Here is an 18,874-nt window from a genome sequence, read left to right as displayed (position 1 = left end):
AACAAAAACCCAGAAAAAAACACAGTTAGAGCAGACCGGCAGAGCAGATCCATAGGGAAGTGGGCCTAAATCATGCCAAGGATTTAACAGCTCTGCGCCCATTGGCCTTATGGCGATCAATCTGGTCAAAAATCGAAACCAAATTTACTCAGGACGTGATAAATGACTGTCTAAAGCTCGATTATGGTTCACGTATACCGGTGGTTCCCAAAGTGTGCGCCGCGGCGCCCCGGTGCGCCGTGATGAGAAGCCAGGGGCGCCGCGGCGCCACCCAGGATGTGGGTCCTTTGTGCTGAACGTGATCTCAGCCCTCGCCCTTTGCATTTAAATGGCTCAATTAAGAGCTCGGTGCAGTTACGTAGAGTGCTGTGGACATTGCTGTATGGTTTGTTTCAGTGTTTAAGCACTGGTCTTTGTTTCTGAATGAACGTCCTACCCTGTGCATTGTGTTTTTTTGTTGATAGTAAATACAAGTTACACAACGCTCTGGTGCTTTCCATTTTACTTTCCCTTTCGTGGAGTGTGGCGGCGTCTGTATATGCTTTCCTTCGGACTGACCACATATTTCTGTCAGTCGATATTTTTTGTTAACGGTATTCTGGAATACAACCCAGCAAGTGTGTGAGACAACGGTGGAGTGAGTCATTACACGAGGGACAATTCGGGAGCATAATGCCAGCAGAAAGGTGTAGCATACATCCATTCCGGATAAATAAGTAAATTGTGTTTTTGCAAAAGCAAGCACAAAAGAAGCTGGGGGGGGGGGCGGGGACGAGGGGGGGGGTGTTTCTCCGTGAAGAGATGAAATTGGTCCCTATTCTATCCCTACTCCCGGAGTGCCTCGTCATAGCACTGTTCCCTCCAGCCCGACCCTTCTCCGTTTTCCACTTTCAGCCCTGAGGAGTTCCAGCCGGGTGCGTCTTGTGTCATAAATCGGAATTACATTGGAGGCAGAAATAGCTTTGAACACCTTCTTGTGGCTGACAGCACGGCAGAAATAGAGTGGGAGAAAGCTGTCAAAACAGCAAAGGTTGTGTTAATAATTACTGTTGTAGAGTTGGCTTTTTACAGTGGGGCCAGTACACTTCCGGTTTGGATGTATCGAATAGAGGTGAACAGCCTCGAATAAGTGTGATAGCAAGTGTTCAAAGAAACGGATATTTGAAAATATAGCTTACAAATATTTCTTTGTGGCAAATACTTTTTGAGGGAAGGGTACTAAATTGTTTTTATTCGCAAGGAAGCAGCATTACTGTGAGGTGTCAGAGCGCTTTACATAATAACCAGTTGTGATACATAAGGATTTAGGATTACATGCGTTACATAAAAGATACAAGCAGAAAAAAATTGCAAATGTACAAGTTATAAAGTCACACAGGGAAGTGATATAAACAGAAATAAATTGCAAATGTACAAGTAGTAAAGTCACCCAGGGAAGATACAAATATAAAAAATTGCAAATGTACAGGTTGTAAAGTCACTCAAGGAAGAGATACAAATGGATAAACTCTAAGTCACATAGGAATGGTAGAGAGTACAAAGGTCTACTGCAGTGGTTCCCAAAGTGTGCGCCGTTAAAAAAATGGTGGGGAGCCACGGCCCGCTGCCAATTAGGTCAAGGGAGCCACGGGTCAAAAAAGTTTGGGAACCACTGACGTATACCATGGCTTAGCCACATCCAATATTGGTATAAAATACTCTATGAATTTGACGCTTTTCATGAACTTGAGTTGGGGCTTGTATATCTAAAAAAGAGCTTGTGGAATCCTTTTTGAAACATAAAAGAAACACCAGAACCATCGAATGCGCGAAACAAAGTACGTTTTCTCTTCATCAGGAGTATAGCATAAGCAAAGGCTTTCAACCGTACCTAACAGCAGTTCCAAAAAGCTCACATCGTTTTGTATTAACGCGGTTATGCTTGGGCACTGTGCACCACTTAGTGGCATTCCCTTTGGTTAACCAGCACAGCACCTCCCCATGCCCTTGTGATGGTACTTCTAAGCAGAGTAGCTGACATTTTATGCTGTTTTGTACATTTTATATTTCATTTAGGAAATTTTTATTTAAAGCCCATCTTTTTTAATTAAGAGCTACGATGTACTAAGACAGCTATGCAGATAATGTTTAACCTGCAGAGCCCAGACATATGTTTTTATGTAGCTACATATATTTTAAAATGTATATTTGCACGGAAATCGATGATTGTATGAATAAGCTGTACAAATAGTTTTTATGCTATAGTAATTGGGAAAGATGACAATTCTTTCTGGCCATATTATGTGTTCGGTACACTAGTGACATTGTGAATTTTAAATTTGTGTCCCAAATCTATTATGTGTTTGGTACACTAGTGACATTGTGAATTTTAAATCTGTGTCCCAAATCTATACGCACTTTATCATTGCTAGTTTTGCACATGTACCGAAAGACGAAGATTGCACTTTTGAATGCGAATTTTGTACATATGTTTATTTTAAAAATTGCACAGCATGTATTATTTTTATTGAACAATCATGTTCTATCTTCATTGATTTTAGCATATGTCACTTTATTGCGAACTTTGCACATGCATTATAAAGGTAAATCGCACTTTACTATGTGTACTTTTGGTTAAGAAGGAGCAATATTTGTTTGGACTTGGCATTTGATGATTTAGGATTTGATGTTGACATTGTCGGGTTAAATATATTTTGTACATGTAATATTTTATGTCTTGTTATTTTGCTGCTATATGGTTATATATATATATATATATATATATATATATATATATATATATATATATATATATATACCGAATAAAGCATTTTGAAATGAAAATGACATGAGGGACTCCACAAAATGTTATCATCTATTGCAAAATATATGTGTAAATACGTGGAAGAAAGAATTACAACATGAATTAAACAAAAGTTACATTATATGTCACCAGAAACTACTACAATGTACCACATGTTTTATGATGCCATGTCCATCTTCGTATATTTGTGTAGTGTTAACAGTTTAAATCCTAAATTATTGTTTTCGATAATAAAAATTAATGAAATATTGAGTGTTAGGCATAACCTTGATGCAATATTCCCTATCTATCTACAGTACTGTAAGGTAAATCTATATAATGAAAGCATGTACTACAAGGGTAAAAAAATCTAAAATGATAATACATTGAATAAAAGCGCTCAAAAGAAAGAGCTAGTTTATAAAAGAAGTATTAATTAATATAAATTAAATCATTTGAAATGTGAACTATGATTTAATTACACAATTAATTTACAACACTAGCAATTTTATCTGAATTATTAATTCAACCAAGTCTCTTAGAAAAATTAGAATGTACATATGAGCAAATTGCATTCAGTGCTATGTGGTGTAACTGTAATTATAACGCTGAGGTTAAGGCTAATACTATATTCTTGTTATTTTGGAGCTCATTAAATTTAATCAACTGTGCATTTGAGAACAAATAGAGCCTAAGAAATGAAAATGGATTCTAATTTTATCTATCTACAGCATATGCTCATCTAGTGGACTGTCTTTAATGCGTTAAACTATATTTGAAAAAGAACAGGCTATATGTGGATCAACATACGGCATTCAGAGAAGCTTAGGGATGGGTATGCATTAAGGCCGCTGCAGGGACCTGCTTTACAGCACCAGAAGAAGAGGCCACACAATAGAGCTATTTTGCTACAAGAAGCCTAATCATTAAATAGTTTTGAAGAGGGACAGGATTCCAGTCAGAAAAAATGAAAATGTGCATGTGTCTTCGAAAATCATTTTACAAGAGATGTTGATTTTTAATACATTTTATTAATTTAACCATCTTAATCTATTCCATTTAATGTATTTATTTATTTTTTTAAAGCACACTGTTACCCGAAAAGTGTCCTGGCGCTGGCTTATTGCTAGTGGGCGTGGGCAGGGGAGTTAGAGTGTAAAGAGCCACGTTTTAAGGGCCTTCCTGAAATTGAGCAAGTCGGGGGTCAGTCTGAGGCTCGAAGGCAGCCCGTTCCATGCCTTGGTGGCACCCAGGGATAGACTTTTGCCTCCCCAGCGGACTTTTCTGGGGACTACAGCCAGCCCCTGCTCGGCTGATCGAAGAGCTCGCACTGGCTTGTACCACTAGAAGAGAGGTGTCAAGCATTGGGGGCCCAGGCCATGCAGCGCCTTGAAAATCACGCTGAGTGACTTAAACTAAATTCTTTTGCGCACTGGCAGCCAATGTAGCTTTACAAGGTCCTGGGAGACTGAGGCGAACTTGGGGGTGCCCGTAATCAAACGTGCTGCTGCATTCTGCAGGATTTAAAGTGTATCTCAAAGTCCCCGCTGGGCATTCAGAAGCAGAGTGTTGCAGTAATCTAACCGGGACATCACCAGTCCGGTCACTACTGTCTTCTTATGTTCCACCGGAAGAAATGGCAGGACTTTCCGGATAGTTTTAAGCACGTAAAGGGTAGCCGAGGACAATGCATTGATTTGTGGCCTGAAGGACAGAGAGTCGTCCATCAAGACACCCAGATTTTTTACCTTTGCCACTGGAGGGGGGGGGGCATTTCCTCTGGCCACCAGCGAGGTGACCAAAAATTGTCTCTTGACCCAAACAGCAGCACTTCTGTTTTTTCAGAATTGAGCTTAAGGCAGTTTCCTGCCATCCAGTTGCTCACCTCCCGCATGCAGCATCTAAACCGATGTGCTGTGCTGTCCAGTTCTCCCGGACGCAGCGACACAACGATGTGCGTGACGTCAGCGTAGGATGTAAGATTAAATCCGAAGGATCTGATTGCTGGCGCTAGGGTGGAGACATAAACATTAAAAAGAGTCGGACTCAGGGAAGACCCCTGTGGGACTCCGCAGGGGAGCACAAATGGCTCAGATTCGAAGTCCCCCAAGGCCACCGACTGAGTCCTGTCGGATAGGAAGGCTTTCAAGATGTCGAGTGCCTTTCCCTGAATCCCACTGGCCCTCAATCAGTCCACCAATAATTTATGGTGGACCGTATCGAAGGCCGCTGATAAGTCCAGCAGGATCAGGGCGGCTCTTCCCCCGCATCCAGCACCCTTCGTATGTCTTCGGCTGATTTAATCAGCGCCGATTCTGTGCTATGTCCAGCCCTGAATCCATGTTGAGAAGAATCCAGTCTCTCTCCTGATCCCAGGAAGGTGCTAAGCTGTTTGTTCAGTATGCCCTCCATGATTTTGACTGGGAGGGGGAGTCTGGCGATAGGACGAAAGTTGTTCAAATCGGTTACGTCTAGGTTGGATTTTTTTAGAAGGGGCAGGATGGAGGCTTGTTTCGAGCGCAGAGGAAATTCCTCCTTGTCCAGCATGACATTGAACAGGGGGTGAGTCCAGAGGCAATGGTAGCAGGAGCTGGTTTAGCAATCATGGCTGGGCAGGAGTCGTGATGGGAGCCTGATTTTATCCTCATTAGCCGACCTGATACCTCCTCCTCACTGATGGGGGGGAAGTTGTCTAGTATCTCAAGTTTCCTGTTGGTCTCAGGATGCGTATCTGGGGTAAAGTATGATTTTAAGAAGTATTTAAGATGGTGAGATGTCATGGTTTGAAGTACATTTATACAACAACATGACTGTATCTTCTATGCATTACTAAGTATTTGCATCAAGCATATTGTAGATTGAATCATGCTAAACCACTATGTGGGCCATATTATCAAGAAAGGAGCAAACATTATCGCCGCTTTAGCGGCAGGAAACTGCTGCTAAAGCGGCGATAAGGGGCTTGATAATATGCCCTAGAGAATTCCAATAGAAGCCCAAACCTGGCGGCGATAATGTTTGTGCCGTTCTTGATAATATGGCCCATGTGCAAGAAATCCATTTCCACAGTACAATGTTTAAATTAGGTCTGCTACTGTTTATTCTCTCTTTTCTTTACATTGTGTTACCGCTAGGATGAAAGTTACAGGCTGACTGGGAAGCCATTCCATCCATTCAATTTCACCTTGGTCCAGATATTGCTTATACATTTCTACTTAGTTGACTACGATTGAGGGGTATCTAACCATAAGGGACCCCCAAAAACATTTCTAGTGCTCCTTACGGACACTTTTGCTGTACCGTAGGAATAGGGAAACAATAAACCCGTTTGCCCACTCTGTATCCCATCCAGAGGGTAGCTCATTTTGATCTATTTTATCACGTCTTTCCTTGAGGAAGAATTTCTGTATTTTTAGTGTACAGTAACTGGCCTTCAAATTCAAATAGTCCAATTCTATCCATGCAAAACACTTTTGCCGGCATATTTTATATTATGTTCAATTACATATACATGTGAACTGTCAGATTTTTTCCAAAATTACTCATGGGATTCTGCCACAGCTTCCGGCCGCATTCCTGGAAAATTTGAGAGTTCGCTATGGATAAAATCTAAACTCAAACTAGGTGTACGCCTTTACCTGCAGATTATGACATTATTTTGTGAATCGTCACTTCTCTACTGTCACCTGCTTCAATATTGGAAATAGGAAAAACATGGTATAAAATGGATCAAATCCACTGCCACCCCTTTGATTTTGGTGAGAACATTGGCAATTTTATGTAACCGCCAAAAAGAAAGAGAAGAACTCCACTTTCAACGTTTGTTGCTCTGGAGAGCTTGAGCAAAGAATGACTACTATACAATTGTAATTATAGCCAAAAATAAAGCAAGATGACACCATATTTCGTGCTTTCTTTCTGGAAGCTCTCTCTGGATATACACAGTACCAATGGTATTTTTCTGCTCGGTTTGTTTCCTGTTACATTTATTTTAACATTTATAAAAGGCTAATAAATTATTTTATAAATAAAATAATTAATATTTTTACGTATATGCAATATTATCATTACATTTAAAATATACATATTTTTTAAAAGTATAAATGAATGAGTGTATTTTAACATTGTTTCCAATGGGACGAAAATTTGAGTCCCTGCTGCCATTATTTCTATGGGAGGGTGCTGCAGTACCAGTGGTTGCCAATGTGGTGTTCAACTTGCTCCAGGCCAAAGGTAAAGTAAATTTGCAAAGGTTTTGGTTGCTTTTGTTTGCAGTAAATTTAGAAATGCAGTTTGTGAATTGGAATGGGCTTACACTTTTGTGGGTATTTGCATGTTCCTCCTTTGACCCCTTCCTAACCCTCCCTTGACCACTGCTTACTACTCCCTAAAATCCTTCAGTTTAGGAGTAAATGTTCCCTATTTTCCAACCACTCCCCATCCCACCCACTTTTACTAATAAATGTAGACATAGAGGTGCTAAGACCTCCACAGTCGGGCGGTAAACTCCAGAGCTACAAGACAGGATTGGCAGAGGTGTAGACCTCTGCATATAGGTTAGTGCGTAACATTTTGGACTACATGAGTAGTACTACTAAAGGTACTACAAAGTGTAATTTGTGAATAAGCTCCTGCATATCCAATGTACTTGGATCTTTCGTTTTCTTGTATTAGCTCATCTCTGTTATTTTATTTATATATTAGAGCTTTAACCCCTCCTCTGCTGATGACGGAACCTCTCCGTCATCAGCCGCGGTCGTGCTGTGCTGATGACGGAGAGGTTCCGTCACGGCCCGCTCGGCGCGCCTGCACGGCACGGATTCCGCGTCTGCGCTGGGCATTTCATTGAGCGGGCGGGGCTGTGACGGAACCGCTCCGTCATGAGCACCGCTCAACGAGGATGGTGACTGAGCGGTTCCGTCACCAGCATGGGCGCGCCGCGTGGCCCCCCGCCCCCATAGCGCTGTGGCGGAATAGCCACCACAGTGAAGGGGTTAATAGCGCCAATCAGGGGTACAGTACACTATGTGTCATGATGAAGACAATCCAAGCTTGAGTATATCAAGCCGAGGTTTACATCTTTGAAGTATACAATTACGATAAATTTGACACACAATTGCAGTACACATATTTAATTTTACTATTCACAGTGAGATTGAATAATTAATTAGGAATCACATATTTGCAACTGCATTTGATACATTCATACATGTTTACTTTTTTGGCACAGGGAGATTAGAACTGCTGGGTGAAATGTTCACTATGCTGGTGTAACTGGCATAGTCTCAGTAATTTTGAACAACAAAATTTATGAAATTGCAGAAATGACAGCACTAGGTCTCAATGAGTAATTTTGTGAGGACATTTTAACGCACTATTCATTGTTCGTGAAACATCAAATTTTCAGGTAGATGAATTTCTCAAGAAGATCACTCAGGTAAAATGTGGGCACAAAACTACAAACCTCAGTGTGAGTGGCAGTGTTTTGAAAGAGAGTGACTGAAAATCAAGTAAAAATTAAATTTTCAAGTTCAATTTTTACCAGAACGGACCATTTGGATATCTTTTTGAGTGTGAGATACATTTTTTGCTTAATTCATTCATTTTTTGTGGCAATTTTGTGTAATTATTCTATGGCAAGTTTTAGACACTCCTAGACTAGTACAGATTGCGCCCAGAATAACATGATTTACAGACAAGGGAACCCAAGCTTCCAAATGAAAAAGTCGGCTGCTCAGTTGATAACTCACATATCCTTCCTCCCTGCTAGAGTTAACCTTTCCGCCCTGTGCAGTCAATCTGCAAGGATACTGCTGCAACCTGTGTATTTACTTGTTTGTTTTTGGCACAGAGCAAAAAGCATCAGGCATCAATTATAAAGCATTATGTACATAAAAAAAGATGAAAATAAATGAAAGCAAGCAGCATAGTACTTTTTTTCAAAAAGCTTCATATTCAATTATACCCCATACTATATCAGTCTATATCCTAAATATGTGTTTTCACGCTCTCTAGATCAACTAGTGTCAATCAATCAATCAATCAATCAGAACAATTTGTAAAGTGCGCTACTCACCCGGAAGAGTCTCAAGGCGCTGGGGGGTGGGGGTGGGGGGGGTCCGTTACTCCTCGAAAAGCGAGGTCTTGAGTTGCTTCCTGAAGGAGAGAGGGTCCTGGGTCAGCCGTAGGTGGATGGGGAGGGAGTTCCATGTCTTGGCTGCCAGGTAGGAGAAGGATCTTCCTCCAGCGGTGGATCTGCGGATGCGTGGTACGGTGGCGAGCGAGGGCAAGGCTGGTCGATCGCTGCTGGCGGGTGGCCGTGTAGAAAGTGAGGCGGTTGTTGAGGTATTTGGGGCCCAGGTCATGGAGGGCTTTGTGTGCGTGGGTGAGGAGTCTGAACGTGACCCTTTTGCTGACGGGGAGCCAGTGCAGGTCTCTCAGGTGGGCGGAGATGTTGTTCTGGCGGGGGACGTGCAGGAAGGGTCGTGCGGAGGCGTTCTGTATGCGTTGAAGTCTTTTCTGTAGTTTGGCAGTGGTTCCTGCGTAGATGGTGCTCTCGTAGTCCATTTGGCTGGTGACGAGTGCCTGGGTGACCGTCTTCCTGGTTTCAGTGGGGATCATGCTCCTTTAACTCTGTGCACCCAGACACATTGTAGAAAACTGTATATTCTTTGGAGGCTATGTGTAGAAGTGGAAAACAAATAATTCTGCTTGCAACAGACTTGTCAAAGAAAGCACAAACTAGATAGATATTTTGGGAGCAATATGCAAACCAAAGAACCGGGCTGTTCTGGAATCGATGAAGCATAGAATTCTCTGGTGATCCTGATGAATCTACAGATACAATTATTTATACTGAAAATGTTGCGATGTGTTTCATGGTCCAAGAGGATGCTAATTTGTGATGTGCCTATCTTGAACCAGGTATTCTTTAGAAACCCTCAATGGGGTAACCTTCTCCCCCATTCACTCCTGCGACTGGTTTCAATAGTATGAGAGCCGTACTCCCTTCTTGAATGGCTCATAGTAAGACGTTGTCCTTCAATCAAAGTGATTACTGTACTGGGTTCGGGAGGATGAATTGTGAAGACTGTGTGATAATCATGCAATGACTGTTTCTCAGGTATCGTAAATGATCTTTCCCAAGTGTAAATAATTCACCTTGATTGAACTCTGGCTGGCAGGTTTCATTAACAATGGTCACTGACACTGATGCCCTACACTTGACATTTATGCCTGACCACACTAAATGAAGCAGCAGCCGCTGTCATATCTCCCAGTATTGTGTGCCATTGCTGCAGTCATGTTTCGGTTCTTATTTTCTTTTGACAACACTAAAAACATTAATTTGCCATAATAATTCACTTAGCAGTCAAACTGTTCCTCTTGATCAGGTACACTGAAATGATGAGGCAATGAAGGATAGCAAATGCTATCCTCCTTAATACAGCCGTTGGAGGTGGAAAGGTAAGGAGGGACGGGCAGTATGGAACAAAAGAGGAACCTTATGAAGAAGCAGCCTCACGATGATCATAACACACCTGCACTTGGAGCAGTCACGTCTATGCCTGCTTTTATAAAGGGATGAGAATTTTAGCATGCATTACAGGTGTTGATGTATGTTATCATAGTCCAGGTCTGTGCACTATTAGGACTGATTTATTTATTATAAGAGTTCTAAGCCTAAATTTTGGGCCTCACTCAATTTGAGCTCTTAGCTACATGGATGCAAACTACCAGAATGTTTGTACTTGCAACAGAATTTTTGTTGTGCAACATTTTTCACATATTTTTCACTGCACACTTTGTATTAGATGAAGAGTTATTTTATCATTCTGTTCAAGGTTTGTGGCTACTAAAGTTTGATTACTGGTTATCCATGTTTATGTACTGCACTGGCAAAATTCAGGAGACAAAAGAGCTGTAACTTCTGTGAGTTTCCTAATAAACTAATAGGAGGTTTATTCAATCCTTAATTAAAAAATTAAATGGAGGATCCAAGTACTTTAGCCCCTACTTGATCTAAAGGCTAAAACATTAGCAAAGCCAAGAGGTCTCACCTATGAAAAGGATTAGCAGATCTTTTAGCGTTGCCAGGGCTTACTGCCGATACTGAGCAGCATTGGGGGGAAAAAGAAAGACAAAAGACTGTTGCACCATTACGTAAGTGTACTTGCCACCATGACTTCACACACATATGCCATAAAAGGCTAGTTTACTGGTTGTTTTAGATTTACCATTCAAAGATCGCAAACTTCAATCTTGCAGCAGCAGCAAATTAAAAACATAAATAAATTAATGATGCATGAAAGTGCCTCGTGGAAAAAGCAACAGCCAAAAGTAAATTGTTGCTGCTAGACCCTCCTAAAACTTAAAAAAAAAAACAGACATTTAAAAAACAGAACTGGGAAGGGAAGTAATGATGGCGTGGGGTTGGCTATGAAAGCATCTGAGTACCATTGATGGGACAGGAACAACATAATAGCCATCAGGGAGGACAGAGCATAATGGAAGAGCAGTGGTTATTAAAAAAATTATACAAACCAAGTAGGATGGGCTGGGGGATGCAATAGATGAGGATCGGGGAGGTGAGGTGAAAGGGTGAAATAGCAACAGGAAGAGCACAGGGGCCAGAGAATTTGAGAGGCGAACAGCACATGAGTGGTAGAAAGGAAACACACACACTCCCAAGTAGTGGTAAATGAAAGAGAAAAAGAAAATCTCTGCATATCAACATGAAAGGTTGCAAGCCATCTGAAATAAGTAGAAATGACCACATCTATGGCTCCATGGAATAATGTATGCACTTCAATTACAGAGTAAGAACATAACGTCCATCTCATCAGCTGACGGGACTCCAACTGGCAAGTCTGGAATGTATCCTAGCTGAGGTCAGACATTAGAACTGTGAATACATTCTAAAAGAACAGGAAAGGAACAACATAGAGAAAGGGCTAGGTAATGTTGTTAACTAATTAAGAATTACATTTACAACACCATCCACATCCAATCAAAAAACAGTAAATATGCTATGTGCTAGGGCAGGAACAAACAAAAGAAGAGGAATTAAAACCCATCAAAAAAGAGCAAGCAAATGAGATTGATAAGAAAGCTAACCATTGGCCAAAGCCCAGTCTACTACATCTACAAAAACTTGGCCTCTCACCCCCACTGCACCCACCGGCAGGAACAAAAGATCCCCCGATAAAGAACGCCGGTTTCGGGTGCCCGTCAGGTATTGCAGCGCCGACCTGACGAGGGGCAGGCTCAAAGGATGAAGCATGACACCGTGACCTAGCTTGCTGGGTGTGTGAGAGCCCTAGTTCCAAAAGGAGGATTCCCCCTTCTTCCTTCTTCCGTCTTGCATTCACAAGTGGTTTACCTGTGACCTCACCAAGGGTCTCCATTATTTCCTTTAAACCATCATAGAGGAACTGTCTACCTTTTATCAAATATAGCCTCCTGGGGCACGTACACTGGACCTCGTTAAACTGGCCCCCAGTCCCTCCTCTTGTTGAACATAATTTCTAACTATGCCTACAGAGATAGGACATGTGAAGAAAAAAGAAAAAAGGCACAGAAAGAAGAAAAAAAATGCAGAAAGAAGAAACAGAAGTCCTCAAAGATGAAGAAAAGTGCAGGGAGAAGGGAAATGTACAGGAAGAACAAACAGAGGAGCAGAAAAAAGCCTTGTTGCAAAATCATCCTGTACCCTTAACTTTTTCAGACGGATACTGGTGGTAACTGACTCTGACTAACCAGTCCTAGAGCCAGTGCTATGTTAAAAGACACTTAGAATACAGTGAAAACACCTACATACACTAGGGAACACGATGCATTGGGGTTCCCCTGTGATTAGCAAGACCTCCTCTGTAAGCCCCGAGTACATATTAGGGCACGGGGATTAAAACTACCTATTTAAAATGCGCCACGAGGTATGTTTGCACACTGGTGAAGGGAGGGGGAGAGCCTGAGGTGACATGTGTGCAAACACGCCCTGTGGGCCTTTTAAGTTGGGGGATAAAGTCCCCTTGAATCCTGAGGGTCCCTGGGGTCCAACTAGCCCCACTAGGTAGCACCAGTTAGTGCCACAGAGCTGCGTTGCAGAGAGGTGTAAAAAGGGGCACGGCCTAGACCACCTCTCTGCATCGCAGCACAGTGGCGCTTATAGGAAAGAACCTAGTGGACTAGTTGTCCCCAGGAGGTCCTCAGGAATTTTTTCCCAACATAAAATGCCCCACAGGGCGTGTTTGCACACGTCACCTCAGGCCCCGTCCCCTCCCTTCACCACTATGCAAACACGCTCTGTGGCTGTTTTAAGTTGGGAGATTAAGTTCCCTTGAATCCTAAGGGTCCATAGGTACCTCAGGTAAGTGCCACAGAGCTGCGTTGCTGAGAGATGTAAAACGGGGCATGGCCTAGACCCTGGCCTAGACCACCTCTCTGCAACGCAGCAAGTGGCGCTTACTTGAAGCACCTGGTGAGTTAGTTGGTCCCCAGGGGCCCACAGGATTGAAGGGGAATTATTTCCCCAACTTAAAACACGTCACAGGGAGTGTTTGCATACATCACTACAGGCCCCATCCCCTCCCTTCACCACTGTGTAAATGCACATTGTGGCAGTTTTAAGGTGGGAGATTAATTCCCTTTGAATCGTGAGGGTCCCTAGGGTCCAACTAGCCCATTAGGTACTTCCAGTAAGCGCCACATAGCTGTGTTGCAGAGAGGTGTAAAAAGGGGCACGGCCTAGACCACCTCTCTGCTATGCAGCGCAGTGGTGCTTACTGGAAGCACCTGGTGGGCTAGTTGGCACCCCGGAGCCCTCAGGATTGAAGGGGAATTATTTCCCCAACTTAAAACGCGCCACAGGGCATGTTTGCACACGTCATCTCATGCACCGTCCACTCCTTTCACCACTGTTTAAACACATCCTCTGGCCATTTTAAGTTGGGAGATTAGGTTCATTTGAATCCTGAGGGTCCCCAGGGTCCAACTAGCCCACTAGGTACCTCCAGCAGGCACCACATAGCTGCGTTGCAGGGAGGTGTAAAAAGGGGCATGGCCTAGACCACCTCTCTGCAACGCAGCGCTGTGGTGCTTACTGGAAGCACCTGGTGGGCTAGTTAGCCCCTAGGGTCCCTCAGGATTGAAGGGGAATTATTTCCCCAACTTAAAATGAGCCATAGGGCATGTTTGCACACGTCACCTCAGGTCCCGCCCCCTCCCTTCCCCACTGTGTAAACACATTCTGAGGCCGTTTTAATTTGGGAGATTAAGTCCCCTTGAATCCTGAGAGACCTCAGGGGCAAATTAGCCCACTAGGTACGTCCAGTATGTGCCATTGCAGATAGGTGTAAAAGGTGCATGGCCTGCACCACCACTCTGCAACGCAGCGCAGTGATGCTTACTGGACGCACCTGCTGGGCTAGTTGGCCCCCAGGGTCCCTCAGGATTGAAGGGGAATTATTTCCCCAACTTAAAACGCACAAAAGGACGTGTTTGAACACGTCATCTCAGGCCCTGTCCCCTCCCTTCACCACTGTGTAAACGCTTCCTAAGTTGAGAGATTAAGTCCCCTTGCATCCTAAGTGTCCCGAGGGTCAAATTAGCCCACTAGATACCTCCAGCCACAAAGCTGGGTTACAGAGAGGTATAAAAAGGGGCTTGGCCTCTGAACACCTGCCTGAAACGCAGCTCCGTGGCGCATACTGGAGATACTGGTTGGGCTAGTTGGCCCTCAGGGACCCTTAGTATTGAAAGATAATTAATTCCCCAACTTACAACTCGCCACCGGGCGTGTTTGCACAATGGTGAAGGAAGGGGGCGTGGCCTGGGGTGACATGTCTGCAAACATGCCCTGTGCGCGTTTTAAGTATGTATTCCTCTTCAATCCTGAGGGTCCCTGGGGGCCAACTAGCCTACCAGGTACCTCCAGTATGCGTCAGAGATCTGCGTTGCAGAGAGGTGTTCAGAGGCCACGCCCCTTTTTACAACACTGCAACGCAGCTCTGTGGCGCTTACTGGAAGTACCTGGTGGGCTAGTTGGCCCCCAGGGACCCTCAGGATTGAAGAGGAATTCATTTCCCAACTTAAACTGTGCCACGGGGTGTGTTTGCACACATGTCAACTCAGGCCCCGACCCCTCCCTTCACCACTGTGCGGTATTACCTCCCCTTGAATATTGAGAGTCCCTGGGGTGCAACCAGGACATGTAGCATCTGCGACTTATGTATGGTCACCAAGGAAGTCTGTCTGAATTCAGTAAAACATACCATCAATACACTAAACAATTGCAGAAGCAAATATTTAGTGTATCTGATTTTATGCCCCTGCGGCCAGGGATACATAGGAGAAACCGGTAGGGAACTAAGAGTAAGGATAGGAGAACACAGATCTGCAATCAGGACAAATAAAGAAAATGCCCCCTTAGTAAGTCACTGGAGAGAGAAAAATCAAACGGAAACAGATATAAGATGGGTGGTTTTAGAAAAAATCAAGGAACAGGTAAGGATGGGAAACAGTAAAAAAGAGAAGGAAACAACAGGAACAATGGTTCATGATAAAGTTCAACACCATAAAATGTGGGTTGAATACAAGGGAAGACTGGGACATGTTAATACAAGATTTAGAAAATATGAGACTCAAGGAAACTGTGCACAGGGTAATGAATTATTTTTCTCATACTGAACATGACAGACTGAGGTAACATGTAGTTCAGTAATACCTCGCTCAGGATGAACTGAGGGCTATAATTGAAATATTAGAATAATGTTGTTCAGGAAGGGAATAAGCATGAGCGAATTTAGCGAATCTCGCGTTCGCGAATTTTGCGGATTTGTGAACTCGCAATCCGCAAAATCCGCGAATTCTCGCGAATTTGCGTTTTTTTTTTTTTTTATGTTCGCACGGGTTTCTGCAAGTTCGCGAGGGTTTTGTACAATTTCGCAAATTGCGAAATTGTACAAAACGCGTGCGAACTTGCAGCAACCCGTGCAAACACAATTATATGAAGAGAAAGAAGCTCCTGGCCACAGGAACAGCACGGGGATTGCGCTCATGAAAGTCAAGGATGCAAAGGCCTCTACCCAGCATCACAGCTGATTTTCCACAGTAGATTTGGGAAGAGGCACACCTGTCCCGCCTCGAAGACGCTCATGATTGTTTTTGGGCTAATGAATGAGTCACTGATTTTGAGCATCAACTAGTTCGAGCGACCATGCAAAGGCCGCCCTCTCCCCAATATCACAGCTGATTTTCCACGGTAGATTTGGGAAGAGGCACACCTGTCCAGCCTCGAAGACGCTCAGGATTGTTTTTGGGCTAATGAATGAGTCACTGAATTTGAGCAACTAGTTCGAGTGACCATGTGTGTGTTACTATGCAATCGCCCTGAAGGGCGCAAGGGTCCCTTGAGTGACCTGTGTGAGGCTGTGCCTGTAACTATTTTACAATGGCGCCAGCAAGCTGCCAGCACCGTTGTAAAATAGTTACAAAGTTAGCTTGCACAGGAAGCACTTAGATAAAATAAAGCAGCACCTGCTTCGTTTTATCTAGTGGTTCCTGTGCAAGCTAACTTTGTAACTATTTTACAACGGCGCTGGCAGCTTGCTGGCGCCATTGTATAATAGTTGCATGAGTGGGGGTTCGACTTTTGAACCCGTTACGCTCGCGGGTTTTTTTTTTGCGGATTTTGCGGGAAATCCGCAAAATTCGCGGATTGCGGATTTCCCAAAAATCCGCAAAATCCGCGAGCGTAACGGATTTCCCGCTCATGCTTAGAAGGGAATAGGACAATGAATTTACTAATATCCCCATATACATATATCAAGGGGAGATAATTTCGCAGTACTGCCCTAAATAGTCATGATAGATAAAACTCAAACCAAATATTTTTAAGATAGCACCCGCACTAACAATCAGCGCGCTCTGAGTAAAAGCACACAAAACAGCGAGGATAGTGATAATAACTTGGCAAGTAGGTGAGATCACAGCATTAGCTTAAAGACGGAAAATAAAACAAATAACTAAGCAATAGGGATATTTGTGCCAATAATTAAAGCCAATACGAAGCATAAATGCAAATATAGATATACGCTACTATTGGTATATGCTGATAGACCTCTTTAGCATAATAAAAGTAAGTTTAATTGAGCGCAGAAGTAAACCTCCATGCCACTCTAAGATGGCCGCCACAGAGTATATCCATATAGGATTAACCGGCGCCTTCGCGACTTCCGGCCAACATTTTAGATCGATTAGGAAGCGCTAAAGTCACTAGAGAGACATGTATTTATATATGTGTGGCTTCATACCCTGTGTCCCAAAAAAGTAAAAATAATTCAACGTGAAAATAAATCATTTCGCCACCTTAAGATGGCCGCCAAGGAAGAAATATCAACAAACCGCGCATGCGCGAAGAGATAATGTTGGGCAGGCAGAACAGCTGATATCAATCAAACGGCTGTAAATAAAAGAAGGCGGGTGCTCGTTCTCGATTGAAACGAAAAGAATACGAGATGGCATCCGAGGCAGAGACGGCAGAAAGAAGGGAATAGGTGAGTTGCTGGGGAATATGTCAATTTTATAGGAGGAACCCTCGCTCGAGGAAGTAACCTAGGGGTATCTTTAAAACTATACGCTAAGTCCCCGCAGGCAATACCTACTAGTAGATAGAGCATATCGTATAAATGTTATCAAGCAATGCTGGGAGATAGCGCATGGGGATATGGAAGAAACGAAACGCGCAAACAAGTGAAGAGTAGCGGAAGGGAGCAGGGAGGACAACAATACCTTTGAATGTAGCAGCAAATTAGTAGCGGCACATTAATAGGGAGGTAAACAAGGTCCCGGTATATATACAGCACTGGATTCCCTATGGAAAGGGAAAATAAATGGAATGCTAAAATAAGTGAATAACAGGAGATGGTAGGAAGCATGACTGCGTCATTTCCCACTATAATGACAAGCCAATAGGGAGGCCTAGTAGGTCCTAACAGTTACCAGTTTGGAAACAAATCAGTGTAATAGTGAGCCATAATCTCAGATGGCTAAAAGGAGATCACGAGCTTGAGAAGCTGAGAATGGAGAATATAGAAATTTAAGAGAAACAGCCAGGGAAGTAAGTCCATGGTAGGGGAATGGCTGTAGGATTAGAAATTGGCAGACGGTGAACTTAACAAATATCGTTTTCTCTGTAGAACACATCCAGGTCCATTACCTATTGGTGTGACGCATCAGCCAGTCAGCACCGCTTGTAAACCTCGGGAAACGAAATACCCACATAAATAGAAGGTAAGATGAACATAAGGGGAGCAATAAAGAGAATAACTAGATCCACCCCGACTACAATATTAGAAAGATCTTCCGCTGGATCCCCACCGAAACAAGAAAGATGGTCACCCAAGCACTCGTCACAAGCTGACTGGACTACGGAAACACCCTCTACGCCGGAACCACAGCCAAATTACAGAATAAACTCCAACGCATTCAGAACGACTCCGCCCGACTCATCGAAGACATACCCCGCCACAATCACATATCCGGTCACCTGAGAGACCTTCACTGGCTCCCCATCAACAAGAGAATAACGTTCCGCCACCTCACCCATGCACACAAAGCCCTCTACGACCTGGGACCCAAATACCTCAACACGCGCCTGACTTCTACACCCCCACCAGCCAATTACGATCATCCAATCAAGCCCTCGCCACGATTCCACGCATCCGAAGAACCACCATGGGAGGAAGATCATTCTCCTACTTAGCGGCCAAAACCTGGAACTCCCTCCCCACCCACCTCCGCCTTACACAGAACCCCCTCTCCTTCAGAAAACAACTCAAAACTTGGCTATTCGATAAGTAACGAACCCCCCCCCCCCCTCAAGCGCCTTGAGACCCTCTGGGTGAGTAGTGCGCTATACAAATCCTCGACTTGACTTGACTTGAAACCGTAAAGGTCAGTTTAAAAATGAACATGTGTATGTGTGAAAGACCTTCACAAGCTGACCAACTAAAATGTAACGGAGTATATACAGGAATGACAACTTTACAACGTGTACTTTTTAAAAAAAATACAGTATAATGCAAATGTTGA

This window comes from Lissotriton vulgaris, chromosome 4_1, assembly GCF_964263255.1.
Source record: "Lissotriton vulgaris chromosome 4_1, aLisVul1.2, whole genome shotgun sequence".
NCBI lineage: Eukaryota > Metazoa > Chordata > Amphibia > Caudata > Salamandridae > Lissotriton > Lissotriton vulgaris.
The sequence above is the reverse complement of the archived record's forward strand: the minus strand, read 5'-3'. Positions refer to the sequence as shown.